The sequence below is a fragment of the Mus caroli genome, chromosome 15 (genome assembly GCF_900094665.2).
Source record: "Mus caroli chromosome 15, CAROLI_EIJ_v1.1, whole genome shotgun sequence".
NCBI classification, from domain to species: Eukaryota; Metazoa; Chordata; class Mammalia; order Rodentia; family Muridae; genus Mus; species Mus caroli.
In genome coordinates, this window is record NC_034584.1 from 80,248,701 (window position 1) to 80,275,838 (window position 27,138).

The window sequence follows — 27,138 nt, forward strand, 5'->3', positions numbered from 1 at the left end:
CTCTCCTCTCCTCTCCTCTCCTCTCCTCTTCTTTCACACTTTGAGTGTGTAGTTCATATGTGTCCAGGCTTGTCCTCAGTGTCTTGTGTATATTTTTTTGAGACATTGACATTATAAACAGACTCTCAGGTCACAGGAGCAGGATTAGCCCCCAGCTTGTTTGGCCTGTAGTAATCTCTAGCTCCAAGCCTCCTCCTTGTTTCTGCCTGTGCTTCCAGACCCTTCTGCTGTGCTGGTTAGTAACTGTCAGTTTGACAGGACTGAGAATCACTAAGGAGGAGGGAGACAAACTTCGACACACACCCTATTTAGATTAGGACATACCTTTGGTAAATTTTCTTTTTCTCTTAAATTGTTTTATTAAATTTTTTTTAACGTACAATATATCTTGATCACATCTTCCCCCCCCCCCTTTCCAAGTACTCTTTAGGTTAGTTGGGGTAGAAAGACTCTCCCGAAATGTGGGCTGCACCATTCTCTGGCTGCCGCCCTGGATTGTGTAAGTGTAGACAGTGAGTTGAGCACAAACATTCATTGCTGTCTGCTTCTTGATTGTGGATGCAATGTGAGCAGGTGACTTGAGCTTCTGTCACAAGCCTGCTCCCATGCTGGGCTGTACCCTCAAACTGGGAGCCATCTGAACCTTCCCCTCACTTCCCCTCAAACTGGGAGCCAGCTGAACCTTCCCCTCAAGTTCCTCTGTCCCAGTGTTTTGTCACAGGAAGGGCAACTGAGACGTTGACATTGCTGCTCTCCTGCCTCCTCTTGCTGGCATCTAATAATCAACTAATTAATTCACTTTGCCTTCCTCCCATCCAAGCAAGTCACTTGTGTGGGCATGTGGAGCACTCTCAGTGGCTTGTGAGCTCCCAAACGTAAGGCTGTTTCTTCTTTCATATTTTGCTGTCCCTGGTGCAGATTGCTATGTGCTATCTCACCTTCCTGGTGCCTGAAGATTTGAGGAGGACTGCCCTGCTGTAGCTTCAGAGGGAGCACTGCTCTGCTGTAGCTTCAGAGGGAGGACTGCCCTGCTGTAGCTTCAGAGGGAGGACTGCCCTGCTGTAGCTCCAGAGAGAGGACTGCCCTGGTGTAGCTCCAGAGGGAGGACTGCCCTGCTGTAGCTTCAGAGGGAGGACTGCCCTGCTATAGCTCCAGAGAGAGGACTGCCCTGCTGTAGCTCCAGAGAGAGGACTGCCCTGCTGTAGCTCCAGAGGGAGGACTGCCCTGCTGTGGCTCCAGAGAGAGGACTGCCCTGCTGTAGCTCCACTGTTCTCTATGTGCTGTGAAGTCAGTTCTGGTTTTGCTGTAGAGACCCAAATGTCCTAACAGACTTACCAGTGTGGAGTGGATCCATCTACTTAACATTGCTGCCAAATTAATACTGCATCTGGAAGGCCAGAGGAAAGCCACTTGAGAGAATCTCCCTGCATAATTTATGAAACTCTAGTCATAAAATAAGCATTTACAATGGCCTGTTTGCCCAAGGTAGAGAATGCTAATTCAGCCATTATTCATCGGCATGGGGCAGGGACATTTCTTTGTCTCCCAAAGGTCTGTTGGCTTGTAGTCTCCTCAGTAGGTTTCTGAGGTCACTCCTAGCGTCTCTTTCCAAAGTGATCTCTCTTCTTGTTTGAAGACCATTTCTTTGGGGTTGAGTGTTAGGTAAAAAGGGTTTAGGAGACCCGAGTATGCCAGTATTTTTGAATAGTGGGAATGTCATGGAAAAAGCAAGCCAACAAACCAAACTCTAGAGCAGGCAGACTCACACCGCTGTCCTGTGAACAGAGCAGGACAGTGTTCACGAGGCAGAAAGGAGAATTAGGCAGGCAGACTCTTGTCCCAGGCAGGTGCTGCCAGTTGGTTGGAGAGGCAGTGGGCTCACCTGCCAGCATGAAAGCAGGCTCAGGAGAGCCTGCAGGAAGCAGGGCTGGCCATGGATTTCGGGTGTCAAGAGTGGGTGTGTGGTTGCTGGAGAGGCACTCAGAGCCAGCCAGAATGGTGGATGGCTTCTTTATGAGATCCTTGGTTGCCAGCTCCAAGAGTCAACCCTAGCCACTCATTTGTAGTCACTTCCTGTTTGCACCCAGCTCCTTCCAGTTGGCCACAGTCTCCCGAGGGCAAGGTCTTGTTATCCTTGGTTGGCAGCATTAGTTATATCTAGGAAGAGTAGTGCTCCATGTAGACTCTGAAGGGCTGTAAACAGCCCTGGTCCTCCCACTCTGGGCTCAAGTTTGAAGCTACAGGCCCTATCTCAGACTGTGTTCTCATGGCTGAGGTAAAAGAAAGGAGCTGCTAGAGGCTCCAGGTGCCTCTCAAAGCCTGGCCAGGACTATGTGCTTGTCATCACCACTTTCTTTCCAGTACCTGGTGGCCCCCAGCCAAGACTGACACAGCAGATGAGAATGCATAATCCTTTTATAGTGAGTGACCTTAGCCACAGGGATGCAGGCTACCTGGGCTGTCTAAAAGACTCTAATCTCTAAGTGATAATTCCCAGAAAGTTCATTTTGGTGTCATGGGAAAGGTGAACCAGGCAGTAAGTGTGGAGAGCCAAGCAGTGGTGTGTGGTATAGGAGGAAACTGAGTGGTCTCTGGTGAGAGCCAGGAGGATTTGGAAGCTGTTGTATGGGAAACTGTATGGCCAGCCCAGAATCCAAAGTAGATGGCATGAAAAAGGCTGTGAGAGGTGGGACAGATTAGGTAGGCCCAGCATTCACTTGGTCATAGTAGCATGAGGCCTGAGATGGCAGTGGGTGAGAAGACAGCCCTCCCAACACTGACCTGACCCTGACCTGGACGGACACTGCTCCAGGATCTCATTTGATGGACAGAAACTCTGTAGAAGGGATTCTCTTACCACTACTTTGTTTAATAGTCATGAGAACTGAAGCTCACAAAGGTCAAGAACCTTGCCCCAAGGTCGTTCAGGAGCCTTGTCAACAGTTAAACCCCAAGTCTTGGAGTGTGTGCCCTCCAGTGGGTGGCATCCCTTTGAGAGTAGCACCACTCCCAGTGCCCGTTAGTTAGGATTATGAGTGCTAGATAATGAAATTTTGTTTGGTGCGGTGTTTTTGTGTAGTTTTAAAAAGGGGAGTTCACACCCACGGTCTGATTGAAAAAGTAATTAGTATTCAGATTAGAGCTTTCCAAACAATTCCCTGATATTTGAGCATCAACAGAAGAACAAAGAACACTGTCTCTGGTCTCTGATTTACAGCTGCCCGTGCCCAATGGCTCTGGGCAGAAGGCTATAAATAAAATTAAAATAAATGGAAACAATGCACCTATAAATTGTGTTGCAGGAACCTCCAATTGCCTTTTAGAGGAAATCCCCAATAAAATGCTGTTTGGCAATCCATTTGAGGGAGAAGGGGCCGTCCATCATCCTGGCAAAGTCAGTCAAGTGAAGGACAGGCTAACTCGCTGGAATATTTTAAGTATGAAAATTAGCTGATTCCACGGAAATCCACTCTTTGGTGTTATAGCTGTATTGGAAGGTCTTCTTTTTCTTTTTTCTCTTGCTGTTAGTGCTATTTTTTTTCTAGGTGGAATAAAGCTGTTAGTCAAAACTGCAGATTTCTTTTTTATTTCTGAGCCAAATTTCGAGCTTTTGATTGTAGAAAGTAGTGGTGGCCTAGAGGGGTTGGGTTTGGGCCTCATGCAGCCTATGTAAAGGAGGGGCAGCCTTGTGTCTCATGGTGGCGCTGGAGACCAGGGCTAGAGGTGGGTGAAATGTTAGATGACAAGGTAAGGCATGCTGGTAGAGAAGTCATCTTGTTTGTCTTGATCTTGGAGCTGGAGTGGTGGCTCAGTGGTTGAGAGCGCTCGCTCTTTCTTGTAGAGGACCTGGATTTGGTTCTTAGCACCTTCACCTGGAGCCTCCTAACTGCCTAGGACTCCAGGCCCAGGGCATCTGACTCCCTCTTCTGGTCTCTGTGGGCACTACACAGACTCACAGTCCACATACATGACTTAAAAATAACAACATGAAAGAAAGCTTGATTCTTAATTCTTTCCTTCCTTTACTTCCCAGTAGATTCTGTAATGTGTGATGCAGGAAGGGATGGGGCAGGGAAAATGGTGTGGACTAGTGGTTCAGTTGCATGGAGAATGGCTGTGTGTGTAAATGGGGCCTGGGGACAACAAAGCATGCATGCAGTTTGAGATCTTGTCATACCAGGAGTGGGCCCTGCTGCTTGCTGGCCTGTGCTGGTTGGGAAGCCTAGCCTCCGTGCAATTTGGAGCTGTCTGGCTAATGGAAGATAATCTGTTTTACAGCCTAATTTATATGTGTGATGAGCAGGCTCTGGTCCCCATATTCTCACATTAAAGCACGATTGTGACTGTGACTCGGCCAAGCTCATTGGAAGTGTTACTGCTGATGGCCACAGGGCAGGTTCCATCTTAAGGCTTGTAGTAGTAGCCTCTCAGGAAGACCAGTCCTGGGACAACCTGAAGTTGTCCAAGGCAACTGTTCATTGGCTGTACAAGGTCGGAAACTAGATATTAACCCAGACCAGCAGCTCCTTGCCTGCAGGCACAGTGTCTTCCCACCGTGTCTCATGCTGATCTGTCCAGATCCTCAAGGGCTATAGAGGTGCAGGGACCCACTTCAGTGAGTGAGAAAGGCTTGTGTTGAAAGGAGGGAAGAGCCAATCTAGCCAGACTGACAAGGAAGGAAGGTGGTACAGGCAGAGGGTCTGGGCTTCAATGGGCCCACAGATGGGGAGGAGTGTTGAAGTCCGGTGGAGGTGTGAAGAGTCTGCAGAGGGAGCAGCTGCTTCTAGCCTGTGGCTCCTGACCATTGCACTTCATGGGTGAGCTGAGGTACAAGGATTTCCGGCAGGGGGAGCTGGGTTTTCATCCCTATTCAGCCCTGGCCTTTGAGTAGGCTGAGCCCCAGCAGAGGAGGGCAGGCCCAAAGCTCATGTCTAGATTCAGGAGCATGTACACAGACTAAAGCATCAGAGGGAGCCAGAGGGTCTTGAGGGACGGTCACATGGATGTGACAGTGCAGGGTGGGGATCAGGACTCATCCCATAGAGGAGAGCTGTGTGCTAGTGTGGGAGTCTAGAGGGAGGTCTCAGCGTTTGGAGAGAAAACTTAAGAATGCACAGAGAAGAAGGTAAGAACTTATGACCCTGACCCCAAAGCCATCACTGCCCAGTGCCAAAAAACACCCCTTCAACTTTTGAGTTCTGTTTTTTTATTTTTGGAAACATTTATTTAGTATGCATTCACATGAGTGTGGTCCATGGTGTGTGTGTGTATGTGTGTGTGTGTGTGTGTGTGTTTAGGTCAGGTTCTCTCTTCCCACCATTTGATTCTGGGAATTGAACTTGGGTTGTTGGGCTCCCTTGCCTGCTGAGCCATCTAGCCAGCATCAGCTTCTGATTTCAGTCAGAAGTGAAGGTGAGAACACAGAGAAGGGCTAGCCACCATGGGCTGCTGACCCAGAGCACTGAGGGGATCACGTGGCTGATCGGGGCAGGGAAGAGAGGCTTTAAAACAGATACTGTCACAGCAATAAAAGGCATATAATAGGGGAAGGGGCAGGGCTCCCCAGTGATCACAGCTCAACAGAGGACTGTGTTTGTAGGAATTGCCTAGCAGAGTTCACCACGGGACCTGTCCTTGAGCCTTATAGGCTACTACACTTGTAGACACCCCCACCTAGACCATGTGTCCTTCTAGCAGCCCCCCAAAGCAAGTGCCCTCTGAGGTCATCTTCCCATTCCCTATATACAGTTCGTGGCCTTCACAGATAGAGCGTGAGCACACGGACAGCTAACTCTGACTTCACTGGCTTGGGAGACAGAATCCGACTTTGAACACTTAGAAGCACTGCCTTAGGGAAGATAAACAGCTGCCTCGTAGTACCTGTGCTGTGCATGCGTCGGCAAGATCTTCTCTCCCACCTGACTGGCAGAGGGGGCTGCAAGTGGAATGTTTTACTTACCGGTCCTTTTGTGCTGTTCAGTCTTTGTCAACTTGACACCAACTATAGCTACCCTCACTTTAGGAGTTGCCTCCATTGGCTTGTCCCGTGGCTAGTTTGTGGGACATTTTCTTGATTTATGAGTGCTGTAGGAGGGCATAGGTGCTGGGTGGCATAAGGAAGGAGGCCGAATAGGCCTCAGGAGCAGCAGCATCCTTTGGAATTCCTGTCGCTGCTCCTGCTGGGGTTCCTGTCCTGACTTCCTCACTAGTGCACCATGACTGGGACATGTGTGGACATGTGTGGACATCATGTGTCTCCCAAATTGGTTTTGATTATAGCGTTTTGCCACAGTAACCGAAGGCCAACTAGGAAACCCCGAGAAGAGCTTTCTCTGAAGCTACTCAGAGAAAGTACATAAACATGGCTATCTAAGACTGCAAGGAGAACAGAGACAATACTAAGGAGATATGTATGAAGCACATGAGTGTTCTAGTCACACATCCCACAGCAATGGAGGCCTACACGAAGGGTCCAGTCACTGTGTTATAGAAGCTGAGAGACCAGTGAATAAGACTTTATAGTCAACATAAGAAAACAGAAAACAGGGACGAACAAAGTGAGCTGTTTAATAGGCAGACAGAAGTTACAACCAAACTCAAGAGCTGTATGCAGCTAAGCAATATGACTGAACTAGGAAGTGCATCAGGAGCTTCAGCACTAGGCTCTTCCAAGCAGACGGAAGCTCAGACAGGCTGTGTGCAGTTACCTACCAGGAGAGTAGGAATGGTAACAGTGAAGCCCGCATTGGGGCTCCCTGGACCTGACAGTGAACCGATAGGAGAAAAGCCACAGAGCCACAGCGCGCTGTAAAGAGATGCTCTCTGGAATCTCTCCGGCTGAGGGGAGACACCAAAACTCAAGTCTGCTGAGCCTCACATCATTGACATCCAGAGAGAATTTTGAAAGCAGAAGCAAAAAAGCAACTTGTCCTCTACAAGAGAGCTTTATAAGACTTACCAGGCCGGGCGTGGTGGCTCACGCCTTTAATCCCAGCACTCGGGAGGCAGAGGCAGGCGGATTTCTGAGTTCAAGGCCAGCCTGGTCTACAGAGTGAGTTCCAGGACAGCCAGGGCTACACAGAGAAACCCTGTCTCGAAAAACCAAAAAAAAAAAAAAAAAAGACTTACCAGAAGGTTCTCAACAAAAATTGTGACCTGAGTCCGTGAGATTATACTTTCAAAATACCCCATAAAAAACAAACCTGCTAGCCCAGGATACCCCATGCTGGCCAACCTGTCTTTCAGAGATGGAGGTGAGACTGGGATTTTCCTAGAGAATGGAAAGCGGAGGACGCCCATCATGTGGCCTGCTTTTAAGACAGAAGCTCCAGGGAGTTCACCTTGAGTCAGCAAAGTGAGCAAAGAGGAAGGCTATCACAGAGTCATGGGAGTTCTCTTGTGGTGTAGAGTGACTGCAGAGCCTAAAGGAGCTGGAAGGAACTATGGGACCCAGGCCCTTCCTCTCTGCCTTTGGCTTCCTGGATGTGAGGCGAATGGTGTCCTTCCTTTTGTGCTGCCACCATAATGTGCTGTTTGTCACAGGTCCTAAAGAAATGGCACTGATTAATGGTAGATTGAATCTCCAAACTGTGAGTTAAAAAGATTGTCTTTTTCTTTCCTAAGGTTGACACAGGGCCACACATGCCTGGCAAGTATCCTGCCTCTGAGCTACATCCCCAGCCTAAAAACAATTGAGACGAGGTCTCACTGAGTTGCTCAGGCTGGTCTTGAACTTGCTCTGAAGCCCAGGCAGGCCCTGAGTCTGATGCTCTTGACTGTGCCCCAGGCCTGGGCCTGTTCCTTGGAATTAATGTCTCAGGCACTTGTTACAGCAATGCCAGATGGATTACTGCCCTGCCATCAGCTTCAAAACTCTTGTTCTTTAGGATATTCTTTAAGCTTTATGATGTTTTAAATAACCACAAAGAAAAACCTTTAATTGATATAAAAAATAAAGAATCACAGCTTCTAGTACTACCAGACAACAACAACAACAAAACCTGACCCAGCAGCAACCACAGCACAACAAGAAGGCCACTGGAATGGTGCAGTAGGCAAGCAGTCCAGGGGGATATTTCCAGGGTGGATCCCATGCTGAGCCACAACAAATCTAACAAACTGACTGAAATGAACGATCTCTCCTGGCCACCCTGTTATAAAACCCGGAGCCAGTAATCGGAGGAAAAGTCACAAATAACATGGTAATCAGATAGCACACTCTCAAACAACCAGTCAGCTAAAGAAGAAAACAGAAGTTAAATCAAAATGGAAATACAACATACCAGTACTTAATACAGTGCAGCCAAGATGGCCTAAGAGGCCAATTTATAGTGGTAAATGCCAACAAAAACATGATCTCAAGTAAACAGATGAACTTAGTATTTTAAGGAAGGAGGTAAAATAAACTAAGTTCAAGAGCAGGAAGAATAAATAGCAAATTAAGGGTGCGCGTGTGTGTGTGTGTAAAAGAAAATTAACACATCTTTATCTAGACTAGTCAGGTTGAGGAGGAGACTACAAATAAAATTAAAAGTAATTGGAATCATTATAGCTTGTAGCACACATAAAAAGGGTGATGTGAGACTACTGTGATCAGTTAGATACTGGATAATAGAAGGAGGGGTTGGTTCCTAGGGTACACAACTTCCCTGGACCATGGGAGACAGGATATACATGCACAAAGTAGCCAAGGAGATGGAGATGAAATCAGTAGTCACAGACTCCCAGCAAAGAGCCCAAAGCTAGGCAGCTCCACTAGTCATTTCCCCCACAGCTTTAAGGAAGAATTACGTTCTTCCTAAATTCTTCTAAAAAAGCCAAGTGAGGGGAACAGGTCTACACTCACTGTTACACAGTGAGTCAGGAAAACTGCTGGCAGCATCCCCGTGAACACTGAAGTGCACATCCTCAACAGAGGCCTGAGAAACGGAATCCAGCAGTACAGTAACAGGATCTAACACCCTGATCCTTCAGCATACACACATCATCAAATGTGACAAGTTTCAGTAGCAGAATGAGGGGAAAATTAGCACAGGACCATCTTAGTAGGTGCTGAAAAAGCCGTTGACTGAAGTCAGGGTCTTTGCATGATAAAATAACTCTAAATTAGGTATAGAGTATACATCAACCACCACCCCTCTCACCTCCCTGGCATTGGTCAAAGAGACACCTTGTTGGTGGAATCGTTCTTATATCAGTCGGGCGGAGCAGATGGCAGTCCTTTGTTCATCCTACCTAGCTTGCCTGGCGTGGTGGCCAATGCTGTTTTATGTCTAGGACACATAACAGACCTGTCTTCCTCCCCACAGCTGGGGTGGGCCATAGACACACAGAGCCCCGCCTGACACCACACAGTGCAGCAGAGGAGGAGGAATACAGACCGTGGACCACCATGGCACCCACAGACCTGTCCCTAGCCAGCTATAAATCCACTTGCCAGAGGATGTCGCCCAGGGGCCTGCCAGCAGTGAGGCCAGCCTGCAGCAGGAGCCACCACAGTGTGCGGGTATGTTCTAGAGAGATGGGAGAGAAAGATAAATGGAGCAGCTTGAGCTTTATGAAGAGAGAAGGAACTGGACACTCCAGAATGGAGTGGCTAGCCCCATCACCTGGGACCATGGCAAAATCCCAGTCTGAGCAGCCACTGAGTGCCATGTCTGAGTCCATGGCTACACAGTGCAGGGGTCACTGTTGGTGCTGTGGCTCATATTAGTACTAGAGAACCAGGAGACTTCCCTGGTCAGAGCAGCTGCCAGGGACCAAGCAGATGTCTAGGGGCTGTGCAGAATTAGTCCTGCCCTTCACTGGCTGCTGCATCTGGAGAGCTGGTCCTGTCTCTTACTGGGCAGCACATAGAGAGCAGGGGCTCTATGCCTCACCCAGGCAGCACAGTGGAGCGAGCCCTGGTGGTGGTGGTGGGGTGGGTGGGTAGGGGATGGGGTGGGTGAGTCGCCCCTTAGAGCATGGGAGAGCTGGCCCCAGCACTCCTCTACCTTAAAGTGATGTGGGTATAGAGGTGATGCCTGCCCACCTCACCCCTCACCACCTGTGGCAGTTGGGAGAGCTGTTCCTGCCCACTTCCTGGCTGTAGCATTTGGGAGAGTTCACCTGGGCAACACAGTGGAGCTGGCCCTGATGGCCCAGGCATGGGTGAGCCAGCCCTGAGAGTGTGAGAGCAGGAGAGGTGATCCAGCCCCTCACAGACTGCAGTATGTGGGAAAGTTGCCCCTGTGTTGACTGGACAGCAGAGCAGAGCTGGCCCTGGAGGTATGGGTGCAGGAGAGTGGGCCCTGAAATCTTGGGAGCAGGAGAGCTAACATTGTCTCCTGCCACTGGTGGCACTGGGTGGCTTAGCCAGAGCTGTGCTGGAGCTCTGGTTATGAGGATAAGAGAACCAGTGCACTGACCAGCTCAGTTACCACCCAGGCCCAGATCCAGGGCTCTGAGTTGGCTCACCCCCAAATCTATAATGTTTGTGAATGGTTAGGATGTGTGAAAAGCCTGGTCCTGTTGATCCAAAGCTGCAGGATCTCCAGGACACTGTGCAACAGCAGGATAACCAGGAGGAGTCATGGTGAGGATCCAGTATTGATGGTGTCACAGAAGCCAGAGATCTCCAACCAGATCAGTGACTCATTACAGTGGACATTTGCAAGTGAAGATGTGTGGACAGAGCGATATACTGTGGGGCACACTGTGACATACCAAGGCTTCCACTGTGAGATGTTTTCTATGCTGTGTGTGTGTGTGTGTGTGTGTGGGGGGGGGGGTTATTTTGGGAGGTTGGTTGTAAGGGCGAAAGGAGATGAATGGGACTGGCCTGTATGATGTGAAACTCACAAAGAATCAGTAAAAAGTTAAGAAGAGACGTATACACAGCAAGGGCTGTGCAGGACAAGACCACTGTTAGCCCCGAGCCTGATGATGAGACATTGAAAGCCTTTCCTCTAAAGTTAAGAACAGTCCAAGGATTCACCACTACTGTTAGCACAGCAGTGGAAACACTAGCCAGGACAGAGGGTAAAGGAGAAAAGCAGCAACCCCAGCCAAACCCAGGGCCTCTAACCAGAAAGGAAGCAGTCAAATTGAGTGGTACATGTCTCTCCCCATCTGCCCATCTCTAGCTAGCCCTCCATCAATTTGGGGATGCATTTCAAAGTGAGATGTGAAGGTTAATTTACCCCAACTGCAGTGTACATGCTGTTGGCTATATACAGAGTTTCTGGAAAAAGTAAACATTACACGTGAAACGCTCAATCTCTAGCACAATACTCACTTGATGAGTTTACATCGCAAACGTATTGAGCCTAGCCAGTGTCCCTTCTGCAAGTGCTAGAGAGCTCTTTTGCAGCGTACAGACTAGGCAAACAGAATCCAATGGGTATCCTTGGTGGACTGACATGGAAAGGAGGGGTGAGTGTCTTGACAGGCATGGTTGTGGGGAAGTGCACAGAGGCTGTGCAGCATGAAGGAAGCCTGTGTGCTAACAGGAAAGCAGAGGAAAGAATAGCAGGACCTGGGTCCTGATTCTACTAGACTGTGGCATGGCTTTAGTTCCTAGGCTACTCTCTGCAAACCAAGGCACTTGGCTGGGATGTACCTGTCCCACACACTCAGGGGAATTGTTATGTCCAAACACTTCTCTCAGCCCAGTCCTTCACCTTTGAGCCAGTTCTTAAGCTTTCTAAGCTTTAGCTTCCTTATGTAGGACATCGTCTACTGTGGTGTGGTGACCATGGGGTCCAGCACATTCTGTTATTTCTCACTAGAATGAGCTAAGAACACCAGCTTCTCTGTGCCTTACCATCGTCTCCTGTCAGATGGGAATAATGGTAACACAGCAGGTTGGATAAGTTAGGGTAGGTAGTGTGGTAGGTAGTGGTGATAACCTTGGTGAGCTGTGCTGGGAGCAGCTGCTATATGAGCTGCTGCTGCTACCTGCTGGCTGGTTGAATTGGCAACAGGCAGTGTGTTAGGCAGGGGCAATGTCCTTGGTTGGTCATGCTCTGAGCAGTCAATATATGACATGCTGGTGAGATACTTGACTGGTTGGGTTACTAGCAGCCCCTGACTCCAGAAAGTCCTAAGGGTAGCACTTACACGCTGCTGTGCTCAGTGTATGCAGTGGTTTAGTGTCATTGTATGAAATCTTAGTAGTGAGAATGGAGCCAGGCATGGCGGTGCCCACTTTTATACCTAACACATGGAAGGTGCTTAGAGGCTTGCCTGGTCTACAGCGTGAGTAGGCACAATGTGGCTGCCTCATTGTGTTTTCTAGGCTGCTTAGCCTAGGTGTTGAGTGATGGAGACACCTTTGGCCTTCTTCCCCTCTTTCTGAATTGTGGGGCTGTGAGTTGTGGGCCATGTACATGTTAGGCGAATGTTCTGCCCCTGTGCTATGTCCCCAGCCGTGTGTTTTACAGTGTCACTGTGAAGATGCTTATGAGCTTGCCCTCTGCAGTTACTAAGCCTGCGTTTGTTATCGCCACACAGGAGTCCAATGTAGACCAAGGATGCCTTCAGTGAAACAAGCTGCCGTAGGGATCCCTTTGTTCTGTGCTTAGCTCCTAGGGACTTTTGGGATGCTCTCAGAGGAGGGTTGTTGGATCCATTATCTGTTTTGAAGGCATCAGGCAAACAGAGCTGTGTTACCTCCTGCTTCTCTGGGATGACAAAGGTCAAGTTTCTCTTCTATTAATGAAAGTGAGTTGCATCTGTGGAGCTAATTCACTTGCGAACAGACACTGATAGGCAGCCGTGAACAACACCCTACCTTCTCACATGATCTGTAAGGGCAGCTGCTTTCAATTCATCCCATAACAGATGCCGGTTCCCTACTGTGGTGGGGCAAGAAAGTATTTGGGAGGGTGTTAAGAAATCTCAGGCTGGATGCAGGTGGCGTTCAGCAAGACATGATTCCACAGTCTCTCTTTGACCTGTCACTTGCAGAAGAGGACAGTCTTGGGCTGGGTGGGCTGGCCTCACTGGTGCAGATTTGAGGGCAGGGTGTGGTGGGTGTGGGGACTGGACTCTTACTCAATCCTTCTGGGTCCTCTGGGCAGAGTCCACTGAGAATCATTTCTGCATCTCCCTGCTGTTCTTACCGTACTTAACTGCCTGCAGGCCATGAGTCGTCGTCCATGTGCTGCTGCCTTTCCCTGCCTCCCTGGTTTGGAGAGGTTTGCATGAACAGCTCTAGTGAGGTGACTGCTGAGAGTCTGTGTGGCCCCTTTATCTTGGTGTATCCACCCTCAGGGCTTCATAAACACCTCCTCTGTACCATGTAACAGCCATGGGGCTAAGGCTTCAGATGGGCACATTTCAAAGGTGGTTGGGTATGAGAACTGGGAGAGTGATGAGTGGAATAGACAGGCCAGGAGTACAGCTCAGATGGGATGCACAGGCCAAGGCTGCTAGGTAATTCCTAAACAGGGTTGGCCTGAGTTGGATCTTCCATCTGGGCCCCTATAGGATCTGTAGCTGGACCCATGCATGCGTATGACAGTCTCAGCATCCCTTTGGGCACTACAGCAGTTGATGGGTGGAACCGCATGTTGAACTGTGGCCTGGGAAGCACTGTGAGCTTGTGGCTCTTAACTGACCCTGGAGTGGACAGCAGCGGAACATGTTGGGTTAGACATGGTCCTAGCCTTGTCCAGGGGTCACCAGTGGCCAGGTCTTAAGTTCTTGTTGCTTCTGCTCTAGAACTCTGGAGAAGACAGCTCTGCTGGGCTGGCAGCCCAGGGGCCCTGGGGTCTAGGACTCTGTAGTCTTTGGTTTCTGTGCTGTCTGCAGGCAGTAGTTACCTGTGTCAGGAGAGAGACACTGCTGAGAGTAGGACCGCCCTTAATTTTCTGATTAGTGAAGAAAAGACCCAAACAGTGGGATACTGAGGTTTTTAATCAATTGTTTCCGGATAAATACCCAACTTTCTCTCATCTCAGCTGATTAGATCCCATCTTTGTGTTGCCGACTGACGGATGTCTGCGCTCAGGCGCAGGCTTGTGTCTGGCTGAGTCTCAGTCGTGTACATGTATTCTGAATAAGCCTTTTGTTCCATTGAGAAGATTAAGGGCAGTATTTGGTTGGGAAAATTTTAATGAAGCACCTAACAGGGCTATTATTCATTTTTGAAACAAGTTGCTCTGGTTACCATAGTGACATTAAACCTTTTATTAAATGTTTTCCTTTCAGCCTTGAGTAAGTTTTTGGGAAATGCTGGTGGGGGAGCTGCAGATCCATAGACTTGGCATCTGGAAGGGATTTTCTGGCTCTGCCGAGTTAAATCATTCAGGGAATTTATGTTATAGGAACATAAAGCTTATAAATCTAGTTTATCATATCTATCATTTAATTGTTCATGCAAGCCAGCTCTTCATGTAGCGATTTACAGTAATCTCAGTGAAATAACAGTTTTGTGTCACAAATGAATAATGCATGCAAAGAAATTGTTGAGCTCCTTAAAATCATTATGCTCAAAATATTAGGCTCTTATTTGAAAGTGATAGAGTGATGATCGCATGGAGGCTGCAGGCTGGGGACCTCGGAGTGGGTCGCTGTCCTCAAGCTGGGGCTCCGGTTCCCAGGAAGGAAGTGGCACAAGGCGGCTTTGGAATGACCTAGTGTCTTGCCGCAGTTCCTGCTTGCAGCAGCCAGCCGGGAACTGGCAGTGCCGGGCCTGTGGGTGGGCTGGGGGTGTTGGCTCAGGGGGAAACATTCTGTGTTTAAAGGATGAGAGGCTGCTTAGACATTCATCTGGCTGGGACAAGAAGCGCGTTATGTTGCCATTAGTGCTGTTGCCAGGCCAACCCTGCAGAGTTTGCCACTGAGGGTCTGCGGCTGGGCACCTTGTTCTTTCCTTTTCCCTTATGTGTTTGCCAGCAGCACACATATGCCACAGGTAAGCAACGCTGTCAGATGCCAAGGTGAACGGCATTCACTGCTCTGATGTTCAGTGGGGAGGACGCCTTGAATGTGGCTTCTTGTTAGCACAGCCATCCATCCCACGTGTGCATATCATCGGGCTGGTGACAGCCTCCTTATCAGGACATTAGATCTTTGAATGGGCACACTAAGAAATGTGGATGATCCTGGGGTGCCTGGGTGTGAGAGGGAGGCAGCTCCTCACCAGAAGTGGGAGGCTCTGCTGCTCAGGAAGCAGGAGTTTTCCAGAACGAGAGCATCATCAGTCATTGTCAGAAGGCCTGTGCCTCCTTTACCTTCTCTCTCGACTTTAAAAAAAAAAAAAAAAAAAAAAAAAGACCTGCGTTATGAAAAATTTCAACCACACACAAAGGTCAAGAGAACATGCAATGAAGCCAGGACGCCAGTCCCCGACATTCAGCGACTGTCAGTTGTGGCCACAGTCGGCTCATCTGTCCCTCTTTTCCTTTTCTTTTGCTGGAGTATTTCAAAGAAAATCCCAGACATCATGTCATCTTGCCTCCCTGTACTTCAGTATGCATTAAAAAAAACCTCTACATCTCCTTCTATTTTCAGAACATGGTGCTGCCAGGAGCCCCTCAGACAGGCCTTTCTGAGCAGAGACTGTGGGGACACAGCAGGTCAGGCCTGTGCCTTCCAGGCTACCTGCCTTCCTCACAGTCAGGGACTCGTGTGGTCTTGGGCTACTGGGACTTGGGCTGAGGTCTCAGGTTGACAGAAACCATTCAGAAGGAATCTAATCGTGGCTTGAGTGGCCTCGTGGCCTAGGGACATGCCAAGTGTTCTGAAGACTTAGTTTGAAGAAGAGATATTGCTTAGGAGCCCAGGAGTCAGGGTGACTTGTGCTGGGGTGTCCTGTTCCATGGTTCCTCGGTCCCACAGTCTTGCTCCAGGTTCCCATGCTCATGACTCATCATGGGTCTTGGGTGTGGACTGGCTAGGTCTGTCTTGTGTCTTCTTTTCCTTCTTGTGGCTATGGCGTCTTCTCCTCCTCCTCCTCGTACTCCCTCCCTCCCTCCCTCCCTCCCTNNCCTCCCTCCCTCCCTCCCTCCCTCCCTCCCTTCCTCCTTTTGCTCTCAGGTTATCCTTGCCAGATTTGCTGGTGATGCCTGTGGTTCAGTGTCTCCTGAGTCAGGACTTTGGAGTTTCTTATGATAAGGTACACATATTCAACTTGTTTTTGAGCCTACCAGGCACTGTGATTCACTGGAGACAAGTGCGCCCCCTCATTCCCGAGAGAGAAAATAGCATTTCAGGCATTTCAAGTTTCAATTCCAAGTTGACATTTATAAACAAAACATCTAAAAAGCATGTAAAGGTCCAGTTCTGAGGGACCTTGGGAAACAGTTTACAGACTGAGAGCAAGTGAGCGAGCCAGAACGAGAGTGAGAGCGAGAACACGTGTGCTCACAAGTGTGGGTGTCTGTATAAGAAATAGCAAATGAGAACTTCCCCGGACACCTCCTCACTGGCGGGCCTTCTTCCTGGGTGGCAGTCTTGTTTCAGAGTAGGGCGAGGGCTTATTTGTTATTTGAGGGATGGCTTTGTCATGGAGGGCTTTGCTCATTACGAGTGGCTTGATACATTTCCTCGGTATTCAGGGCCTCTGATATTTTCACTCCTTCAGACAGCGTGGAGGAGGGACTTGACAGGAGCTCTTGGAGTATCCTCATGGAGATTAGGGTCTGCCTAGGCCCCTGCCCGTGTAAATCTCAAGTTGGCAGCTTTCCATCAGGGACCCTGAGAATCACAAGGGGTGCTGCTGTGGAGAGACCGTGCTTGTGTAGCTAGCTGGGGTTCATTCTAGGCCCATAAATTGGCCTGTGATTAACTGCAGTGGCTTTAAAAGCAGGCTGCATGTGAATTTTAAGTAATGCCTCATTGAGACAGCTACTTGAGAACAGGCCATGGGGGCCTCAGAGCTGCCGGCTGACCTGGGGCCAGGGTAACTAACCACGGCTTTGCAGACTCTCTGCCAGCACTGCAGACAGCAAAGCAAAGTTGGGTTCTTTGCTGGATATTTATCACTTCTTTCTCCATGACAGGGCCTTTCGGTTGCTGTAGCTAGCGCTGTAAGATGATGTTTATGCTGTTTCTCTATATTACTTTTTATTGTGTACTATTTCTGTTGTAAATAGTCATAAATATGCTTACAGTTTTGACTGCATTATGACATGTTGCTGTAAGTGTTCACATACACTTTGGGTTACAGGGCTGAGCAGTGTTGAGTTCTTATAGCATTTCTCCTGGTGTGTGTTAGTCTCTGGTAACAGTGTCTGGTCCCTTCCTTTCTGAACCGTTGGGCATGTCAGGGTCTGTGGCCTCTGATCCCATTCCCCTCTGGGACACTTCCAGCACACCCTTGGCCTTTACCAGCCTGGTGTTGACTAGTGCGCAGTCCCTGAGATCTTTATTAGGGAACAGCTAGGCCAGCTCACGTGTCCATCAGGCCCTTCTCCCAGCCCGGAATGGCTGTTGAGAGAGGCTAGGCAGTGGGCAGTAGCAGAGAAAACAGATGAGCGTTGGCCATGTGATCCAGCTTCCTTAACCCATACTCCTCCAGGACCACTGTGTTCTTGGACATAGAGCAACTGTGATTATCTGCTTCGAATTTTTGTGTTATGTAAATTGTGTGGCAATAAAAGAGTTTAAATTATGTGCCTTTTGGCACTTGTCATTGGCCATGTCCTGTCCCTCAGGAAGGTTTTGGTTTCTTGCATGGGAGGGATGGTATTAGATGGTAAGCCCTAGGTGGGAAGACTGAAGATAGTTTCAGTGTGTTGCTACCTGATGCTACCTTAGTGGTTCAAACCTGGGCTGGCTATCTCTATGGCCTCTTCTGTGTCCCTGTGCTTGTCCTGGAGTCCCTTCTGTTACCCCAGCTGTTTGCAGAGACCTATCACAATGTGAAGATGGTTGACTTGGGCTGAGTACAGAGCCAGCATGGGTTCTCCTCCTTTGGAGGGCGAAACCTAACCTGTCCTCTCTGCCCATGAGGCAAAATGCGAGTCTGATGAGCTTTCTCCTGTGGCCCTAGATGTTAAATTAGAACAGTGACCAGAAGTCCACAGTTCACCACAGAGGGGGATGAGATATGTACTGAGGAGGAATCAGAAATGTAGATTCAGATGGCTGAGTTTGTGGCTATTGACTGGATATCAAAGGGGCCAAGCAGAAGGAGGGCATTGCTCAGCATAGAGCAGCTGCTGATTTCTGGCCTTTGTGGAGTGCATACTTTTCCTGCCTGGATGTCAAATTATAGAAATGGGTACTCGAAAGAGAACAGTGTTAGCAAACCAACAGGGACTTCCCAGAGGCCTTCATTTTGCATATTCAGTGTTGGAAGTGCGCGCTTGGATGGGCTTCTTTCTAAAGGATGCCTTGTCTCACCATGTGGGGCTCCAGGGATGCTGAAGTGCCCTCCCCACAAGCCAAGGGCAAAGTCAGTATCAGATGTGTTTCCTGTACACTGAGTGCTTGGCTCTTTGCAGAGATGCTATGGATGCTGTGTGGTCTGGCATCTCTTGCTGCCCAAGGAGAGGAGGGTGGCAGAGAGACAAGGGTGCCTTGCCTGAGGCCAGCTTTACCTCTTGAGGCTGGCTAGATTGGAGCAGGACCTCTATCTTTTTGCCCCACCTGAGCTCCTAGGGTTGTAGCTGTCTTGAGTGATACACCGTGCCACTTTCTGGGAATCTGGATTTTATTCCCACTTTGCAGAAACAGAAAATTTGAAGGTATTCAAAGACCTTGGGTTTGCCCAGATGTTCTTGAGAGATGAGCTGGAGCCAAGAAGTCAGTTCAGTTTCCTGATTCAGAGAAAAAGAAACTGCTCCCAAACGTGGCCATGGATTCTAGCAGACATGAGCGAGTTCTCACTGGAGATGGATGGCTCTCAGGCCAGAACTGGACAGCTAGCTCACTGTCTGCTCACTGGGTACTACTTCTCAGTCTCTCTGTCTGCCTCTGAGGTTCTCTCCTCATTCAGCACATCTTGAAAAGCTTTCTCTTTAGACATCTGTGACATGTCTTCCGGGTGTCCCCTACCCCCTGAATGTTCCAGTGATGGTTCCACTCTCTTCTACCCTCACCCCATTTACTAAGGTGAGATTCATGATTTTTCTTTCAAAACCTCTCTTGATTCTGTGTGGACATTTTTCAGCTCTTGGGCTCTGCCCATTGATACCCTTCGGGAGAGGACCTCTGCCTCGCTGCTGACTCGTTCCATCTGAAACAAGGCCAGTGCAGTGTAGAGGGCTTGGCCTTGGGCTGAGAGTCAGCCTCTCCGCATCTGTAAAGTAGGGATGGGAACTGCCTTGCAGGTGGCATGTCATCACTGGGAAGTGACACGGCAGTGGTCATCGTGTTAGACTTCCCACCACAGGGACAGACACTCTTAAGGGACATATTTATTTGTGTTCATGTTGCATTGAGCTCTGAGAACAATATGGCAGTTGAAGCCTGTGGCAGAGGCTGAGGGAAGCAGAGTGGAGTTAGCCGGAGCCAGGCGTGTGTTTACACTCTCCAGTATGCATGTGATGACTCTTTTAGTAGAGTGATCAACTGACTAGGGCAGTGTCTGTCTAGTCACTTTCCAAAGCTCATCAGCTATCACAGCGGCAATGTGTGAACCTGCAGGGACATTGCATATCAGTTGTGTTGGCAGGTGGCCGCAGGCCTTCCTTCTCTCGGTCCTCCCTCTTTCTCCTCTTATTCAGGTTAGCTGCCTTTGTTTTCTTCCTTTCTTCCTCCCTCCCTTCCTTCCTTCCTTCCTTCCTTCCTTCCTTCCTTCCTTCCTTCCTTCCTTCCTTCCCTTTTTTTTCCTTCCATCCTTTTTCTGAGATTCTTGTAATGCAGTAACCTAGGTTAAGAATCCTCCTGACTCAGCCTCCCAGATTCTGGAATTAAAGATATGTGCCACCATGCCCAGCACTAGCTGCCGTCTTGACCTACTCTTTACATGGTAGGTGTCACTGATCTTTTAGGGAAAAGTCTGATGGCCTTTGTCAAATCTTCCCATGCCCATTATAGTGACAGCCAACATGCCCCTGTTCTTTTACATGCTGGCCCTTCTCTGCACACCTGGGCTTGCCCTTGGTCAGAGTTCATTTCTGTTGATCTGGGGTCAGTTTTCTCGCTTCTCCCTCTCCTTTGATTCATTCCCTGTCCTCTAAGGAGGGAAGTCACATGGAAATAGGACCTCTCCCTGCAACTTTCAGTCTTCCTTTGCTTCCAGAACAGAGCCTAGCTTCCTGCCTGTTGGAATAGAGTCCTGCCCATACTTCTAGCAGAACCTGGTGTCCGGACTGTCCCTATTGTTCGCTTCAGATATGCATGACTAGGAGCTATTAAAGTTGTGTTAAGATAATAGAAGGCTCTGAGGACAGAGCCACAAGGAGGACACAGGGTGGGGCTTAGTGTTTGTTTCTTTTCTTTCCAGTTTCTGTGATCCCAGTGTCATAAGGCTTTGGATCCTTGTGGCAGCTAGAGTATTTCCTGATGCTTGCACACAAACTGGTTACCTCTTGTCCTGGAATGACTGCTTACTGTGTCTCACCTTGTTGGCGCTGAACGGTGTGTCACATGGTTACCCATCTACTATCGTGAATGGTAGCCATCCTAGGGCAGGAGCTCCTGGACCCTATTGTGGTTTGAATGAAAATGGAGTCACAGGGAGTGTCCCTATTAGGAGGTGTGGCTTTGTTAGAGGAAGTATGGCACTGGGAGTGGGCTCTCTGGTTTCCAAAGCTCAAACCAGACTCAGTGTGACTTTCTCTTCCTGCTGCCTGCTGGTCTGGATGTAGAACTCTTGGATTCTTCCTGAGCACCATGTCTGCCTGCATGCCCCCATGCTTCATGCCTTGACTGTAACAGAGTACACCTCTGAATCTGTAAGCCAGCCCCACTTGAATGTTTTCCATTAGAAGAGTTGTCTTGGTCATGGTGTCTTCACAGCAATAGAAACGCTAACTCAGTCAAGCCTTTATTTCCTACCTGTCTCATGAGCCCACATTCTCAGGAAGCTTGTGACCAGAGTACACACTAGCCTGGAGCAGGTCAGCTAGTACTTGTACAGTGGGGCACAGGAGGCTCCTGTGAAGAGGGGGCGCTCACTAAAGCACTGCTTCTACCAGCAACATTGTGGTTCCCACAGAGTCACTCTTTTTGGGTCACTGGTGGACTTCTGGGTGGGAACCTGGGACAGACAGTGTTTTAAACTAAAGTACTCTGGTGCTGCCCTGAGCCTGAATCTGCTTGGTGAGTTCTGGGCTGACGGATGGCGGCTCTGGCCAGGTCCTGGCAGCCCCAGCTGTCTCCTTGCCACCTGAGCTATCTCTCAGAGCTTCACAGGTGACGCCATTTGTAGGGACTGGAGGAATCTGTTGCTCTGCCTTTGTAATGGCATTAGGTACTTATCTGAAGTTAATTGGCTTATCACAGCAAGGCTGTCTCTGGCCTTCGAGCACATCCAGCTTCCTGCCAGCAGTCCCTTCAGTCCCATGTGGCATCCAGGACATGTGCTTCCCAGCCTTCCGGGAAGTAGAAGTAAAGCAGTCAGAGGGAGTCCCTCTGGAGTGCCCGGGCACACCCATGCCCTTCCATTGCTGGCTAGGGCTTTTGGTTTGAGTTGCTTCTGCAGATGATGTCAGGATGGCACACCAGCACGAGAGCTGGTGTGAGTGAGCGGGTGTGGAGGGCTGGGGTCTTAACCCTGTACACAGACAGGACAGGAACTGGGTTAGGAGCCTACACTCCTGCCTTTTAGCAATGTATGTGGTGGCATCAGGACAAGGGTGCACCCAGCTGCTGGTGCTGTCTTCACAGGTAGTTCACCTCTGTGGAGCAGGGCTAAGTACAACACTCTCAGTTCTTCTTCTCCTCCGCCTTCCCTGTCTCGCTTACACACATACAAATATTATAAATACACGATATTGTATGCTGAAATTCTTAGGAGGCCCAGGGTCTGTCTTCAATGGCTCTTACCGGAAAGCACAAATGGGAGTCTCAAGCTTCTAATTTGTTTGCAAGGATTTAGATTTTTAACATGAAATAGCAGTAGCCTTTCCTTTAATTAAATGCCATGCAGCATTGGTTGTGAGATCAATGTATTGAAGGGAAAGCCAGTGTAATTAGGCCTTGTGAAGTGACTAACAGGTGATTAGGGCTCTTGCAGGCTGGGCAGAGGGAGCTGACTCACAAGGCCCCTCCCGGTTTCTGCAGTTTGCTTTCCCTGCCCCTTCTCCTGTCTTTTGAAGGCCCGAGATTCTCCCTGACCGTCTCCGGTGTGTTCTCAGATACCTCTTGAGTAGCAACACTCATTTTGGATCTTTAAGATAAAGAACACCCCTCCAAAATAAGTGTTTCACCTTTATAGGCCAGGCCAAATGGGAGGCCTGGAGGCCACAAATGGCTAGAGCTCTGATTCTGCACTGTAATATTTGCATGTGTGTCGGGGACAGAGTGGGCATGGGAGGGAGGGAGAGTGCGAGAACTGAGAAAGAACCACCTTTTCTAAATGTGTTGTGATGGGCATTAAGGGCCTGTCTGTATTGTGCATGATTCCAGAGTCGCAGAAACAAAGCTATTGGCCCAGGGGTGGGAACATTTTAGATGATTCTGGCATGTCGGTTAGAGGAACCTTCCTTCCACAGAGATCCACTCAGGATCACTTCCACCCACCTACCTCTGACTTGGTGAAGGGTGGAGTGTTCCCTGAGTTCCTCTTGGTACTCTGTACTGTCTGTCCATCTAGTGGCTAGCCTCATCCACATCCTGATGGCTCCTTCCATCCTGTGTGGGACCAGCCCTCCTCTGTCTGGAACAAAAGCTGCTTGCCAAAGCCTGGCCTTATACCTGCTGTTGCAAAGCTCTCATCTTCTAGATCTCCCTTCCTGAGGAGATGGTGGGATTTGAGGGGTAGATCATATACCACAGAATCCAGCATCTAAAGTGTGTAATTCAGTGGTTCTCAGTGTATGCACATGCGCGGAGCTGGAGCTGTGCGGTCACCGTCGTCAGTCTTGGGACATTTTCACCACTTCCATAAGGGAATATGTGCTCCCTAGTGTCATTCCCCATGTCCCACCTCTTCTTGCCTTAGCTACATAGCCACTGTTCTACCTCTCATTTAGATTTGTCTATTGTGAGCACTTTTATGAATGAAACCCTAAGTAGATGGTCTTTGCAGACTGGCTTCTTTCCCAGTGTTTCCACAGCCTATCCACATTGCCACATGCAGCCTTTGTTAATATATTTTGGCTGAATAGTACTCCATTGTAAGGTGGTTTGACTGTACCTTCCAAAGACCCCTGTGTTAATGCTTGGTCCTCTCAGCCTGTGGTACTCTTTGAGTAGAGTACACCGAACCTTAAAGACATGGTACCTACCAGATCTCATGGTCCATGGAGCTTAGGCCCTCCAAGGGAATGTGAGGACCCCAGCCCTTTCCTTTCCCCGTCTCTCAGCATGGCTGTGGACAGTTCTGTGAGCCAGTGACCCTTTTCTCTTAGGAGCTGGTTGTCTTAGGGGTTGCCACAGTGGAAAGCTGACAGGTGTGGTGTGCAGGCTGCAGTCTGTGTGTCCATTCATTCTCTGATGGACATGAATGTTTCTGCATCGTGTCCAGTGAGCAGACTGCGGTGACTCTTCAGATGCACATGTGTGTAAGCCTTGTTTCCGGTGCTCTTGGATAGGTGTTGAGGGTATCTAATGTGCCGAGGACTGGCAGATTATTTCTGTTGTGTCATTTTTCACACTTATAGTAGCGAAGGAGGGTTCTGGTTTTCCTGAATTTAAAAATTTTAGCTTTTGCGTGTGAAGTGGCTCCTCCTGTCAGTGTGATTTTGAGGGTCTTTTCATGTGCTTATTGGCTGTCTGTATATTTCCATGGATAAATGCCTCTTCATATTCTTTTCATTTTCAATTGGCTGCATGTCTGCTTATTATCGACACTCATGGTATTTGCTGTATTTTTTTCTTTTCAGTACTGGGGTGTGGGGGGGTCACATCCCAAGCTTTATGCATGTTGGGTACACACTCCATCCCTGAGCTCTTGGCTAGTCAGCTCTTATGTAAGCCTACTCCTGACATTTAGTAATACTCTTGTGCTCAGGTTGGCTGCTGTGAACAGATCCTAAAGGTTGGGGGTAGCAAGAAAGCTGGGGATTGCAGGTCATGTGGTATCTGCTTCCTGGTCTGACAGCTGAGACCTGTGTGTAGCTTGGGTAGCACCAGCTGGGTTCGGGGTCTGGTGTCACAGGCTGGTGTTCAGTCACAAGCAGGTACTTCTGTAGTGTCCTTGTCTGGACACCTTCTAGAGGCTTCCTCCCCTGGTACCGAGGAAGAGCAGAGAGAGAGGAGGCTCTTAGCAATGACAGCAGAGGGACGATTCTAGGAGGACTTGGAAGAGATGGTTTTAGCATCCTTGCTGGTAGGCTGAGAAGAGATGGGACATCTAGAAGTGACACAGGGACTGTTTCCCTATGCGGCCCCCAAAGCAGCTTTATTTCAGGAGGATTTGTTCCCTACTGATTAAAGCATGTTCTTGGTGTGTACAGTATTAAAAAAAGTTCACAGTGCTGTTCAAAGTAGAAAAGCATCAATTAGAATAATAACCTATGACAGAAAAGACTTCCTGGGGCACCTGCCTGGTAGGTACCAGCAAGCAGGACAGACTGGCATGTTTCTAGGGATTTACACTTGAGTCACCGTAGTTTGTGGCAGCATAGTGTCCCTGCTGGTGTCTGCCCTCTTGCACTTGTGGGCAGCTAGTACATGTATTATTATTCTGCCATGAAGCCTTGGGCACAGCCCCTAAGTAGTCTTGCTTCCTCAGGTGAAGTGGCTGTTCAGAGGTTTTAAAAAATCTGATCAAGTAGAAGTTACCCCAGTCTATACTCACAGCAGACTGTCTGAGAGCAGCTGTGTGCCCAGTCCTTTGGGTGTTATAGTTCATTTACAATTTAATCCAACCTTATTGTGGAGGGTTTCTTATTTTAACATGTAGTTCCTTGATGATATTCAGACTTTTGTGTCCTGCTTTTGTGTAGCCACTGCTGTTTGTTCTGGAAATCTTCATTTTTTCCCCCTGGCTCTTCACCTTTTAACTTCTGTATGTGCTGTTTATGTGTGAGTACTGGGATCCTTTCCATGTGCTACATGAAACTGTCAAACCTGCCATCACTGTTTAATAATCTAGGTCCTTTCACTGTAAAGTTGCCTCCTGACTTGTATATTTAGCTTATTGATTTTTTTTTATTTGTCATTTCTGAGATTCATGTGTCATTTTGGAAGGCCTTTCCCCATTAAAATATAGCAGAAGATTCTGTTCCCTTACACACAGAAGCAGCCGGGCTGGCCTCATTTAGACTTGGTATCATTCAGACCTTGCTTTTGTGGTAAGATCCAGACTCTTTGTAGAAGTAGGTGCAGTGTCCTGTGAATGCTGCATTATCACATCTCAGTGCTCATGTGTGCACAGGCCTGATTTTGAACCATTTTTCCTGCCTCATGGGGCTCTTTCCCATAGGCTCTCACAGAAGGCTCCTGGCTTCATGCCTGTAACTCTGCCGTGGGTTTTCTTAACTCTCATTGTAAATCTGTTTACTCTATCTGTTTGTCTGTCTGTCTGTCTGTCTATCTATCTATCTATCTATCTATCGACAAAGTTTCTCTGTTTTTTCCTGGCTGTCTAGACCATCTTGACTTTGAACTCAGAGATCCATCTGCCTTTGCCTTCCGAGTGCTAGGGTTAAAGGTATGTGCAACCATGCCTTTAATTTTTTTTGAAAACACTTTTAGAGACATATTTTTATTATTTTAAATTATATAGGCGTTTGTCTGCCTGTGGGTACGTGCACATGAATGCTGGTGTCCATGGCCAGAGTCAGCTGGTCCTCTGGAGCTGGAGTTCCAGATGCTTGTGAGCTATTGATGTGGGTGCTAGGAATTGAACTTGGGTAATCACCGGACCATCTCTCCAGCTCCACAGTTTTTATCTTATTTATTGTGTGGTGTCTTGTGTGCATGTCTGTGCACATGTGCATAGAGGCCAGAGGTCAATGTCACATTTCTTCCTCAAAATTTTCCACTTATTTTCTGAGAAAGAGTTCCTTACTGAATTTGGAATTCATGAATTTGTCTGGCTTAGCTGGCCAGCAAGGCCCAGGCTCAGGGATCCTTCTGGCTACTACTCCTGCCTGGCATGCTAGGATCCCAACATGTGCTGCTGTATAGGTACATGGGTATTTGGGATTGAAATTCAGAGGCTTGTGTGGCAGTCACTCTTTAGGGAGATGTCCATCTCCTTATTGCCACCCCCCATTATTATTATTATTATTATTATTATTATTATATTATTATTATTATTTTATTTAAAGATGTTTGAAAAATTTATTCTCTCATTTATTATATTTCAAACATAGTTTCCCCTCTCCCTCCCTCCCTTCCCACACTATTTTTACGAAGAATTTTATTGGCTCTCTTAGAGCCTTGCTCTCCTTTTGAACTTGCCAGATTCTAGGATACATCCAGCGGAGCCCATTGCGATTTTACTTCTCTTTGTATTAAAACTACATTTTCTTTTGAGTGAAAATTGACATAAATTTCCGGTCTGAGACCCACTATCTATCTAACCTGGTTTGACTTGTTTTGCTTCCCTGTTTCTTCTGTCCCTTTGTCTTGAGTGGTTGGTTTAGTTATGGCTTTGGTTTAGTTATTTTTGCTTTGGCTGGGAGGTGAGCCTTCCCCAGGGCTAGGCATAGAGGCCATATTTGTTGTTGCTCATGGACATGGTTTCTTCAGCTCTGACTGCCTGCCTACCCCAGAGGAACCATATCGTAAACCTCATGGAGCCCGGCACCTGCCTGTCTCCATGCTCTTCCAAGGGAAACCTGCAAGTTAGCTTCCTCACATGGCCTGTACACTTTTTTGTTTTGTCTTTGAGAAAGAGTTTCCAAGTGTAGCCCTGGCTGTCTTGGAATTCGTGTTGTAGATCAGGTTGGACACAAACTCAGAGATCTCTCTGTCTCTGTCTCCCAAGTGCTGGGATTAAAGGCGTGTGCCACCACTGCCCGGCTGACCTGCAGTTTTTAGGTTCAGGCCCTTCATAGTTTTCTCTTCTCTGTGACACAGGGAAAAGCTGTTGATTTTGGCAAGTCTGTGAACGACCCATCCTGCTTAGGGTGGACCTACCCTACA

The 27,138-nt window shown here is 48.4% G+C and overlaps 1 protein-coding gene and 1 non-coding gene across 5 annotated transcripts in view; both read left to right on the top strand.

Annotated features, from left to right (window-relative positions):
- The window catches only part of Tbc1d22a (TBC1 domain family member 22A), a 274,792-nt gene that overhangs the window by 50,090 nt on the left and 197,564 nt on the right, over nucleotides 1–27,138 (top strand). The window lies entirely within an intron of this gene.
- Nucleotides 9,144–9,285, top strand: LOC115029462. The gene has a single exon (XR_003835038.1). It is a non-coding gene; the product is annotated as a small nucleolar RNA SNORA48 (small nucleolar RNA).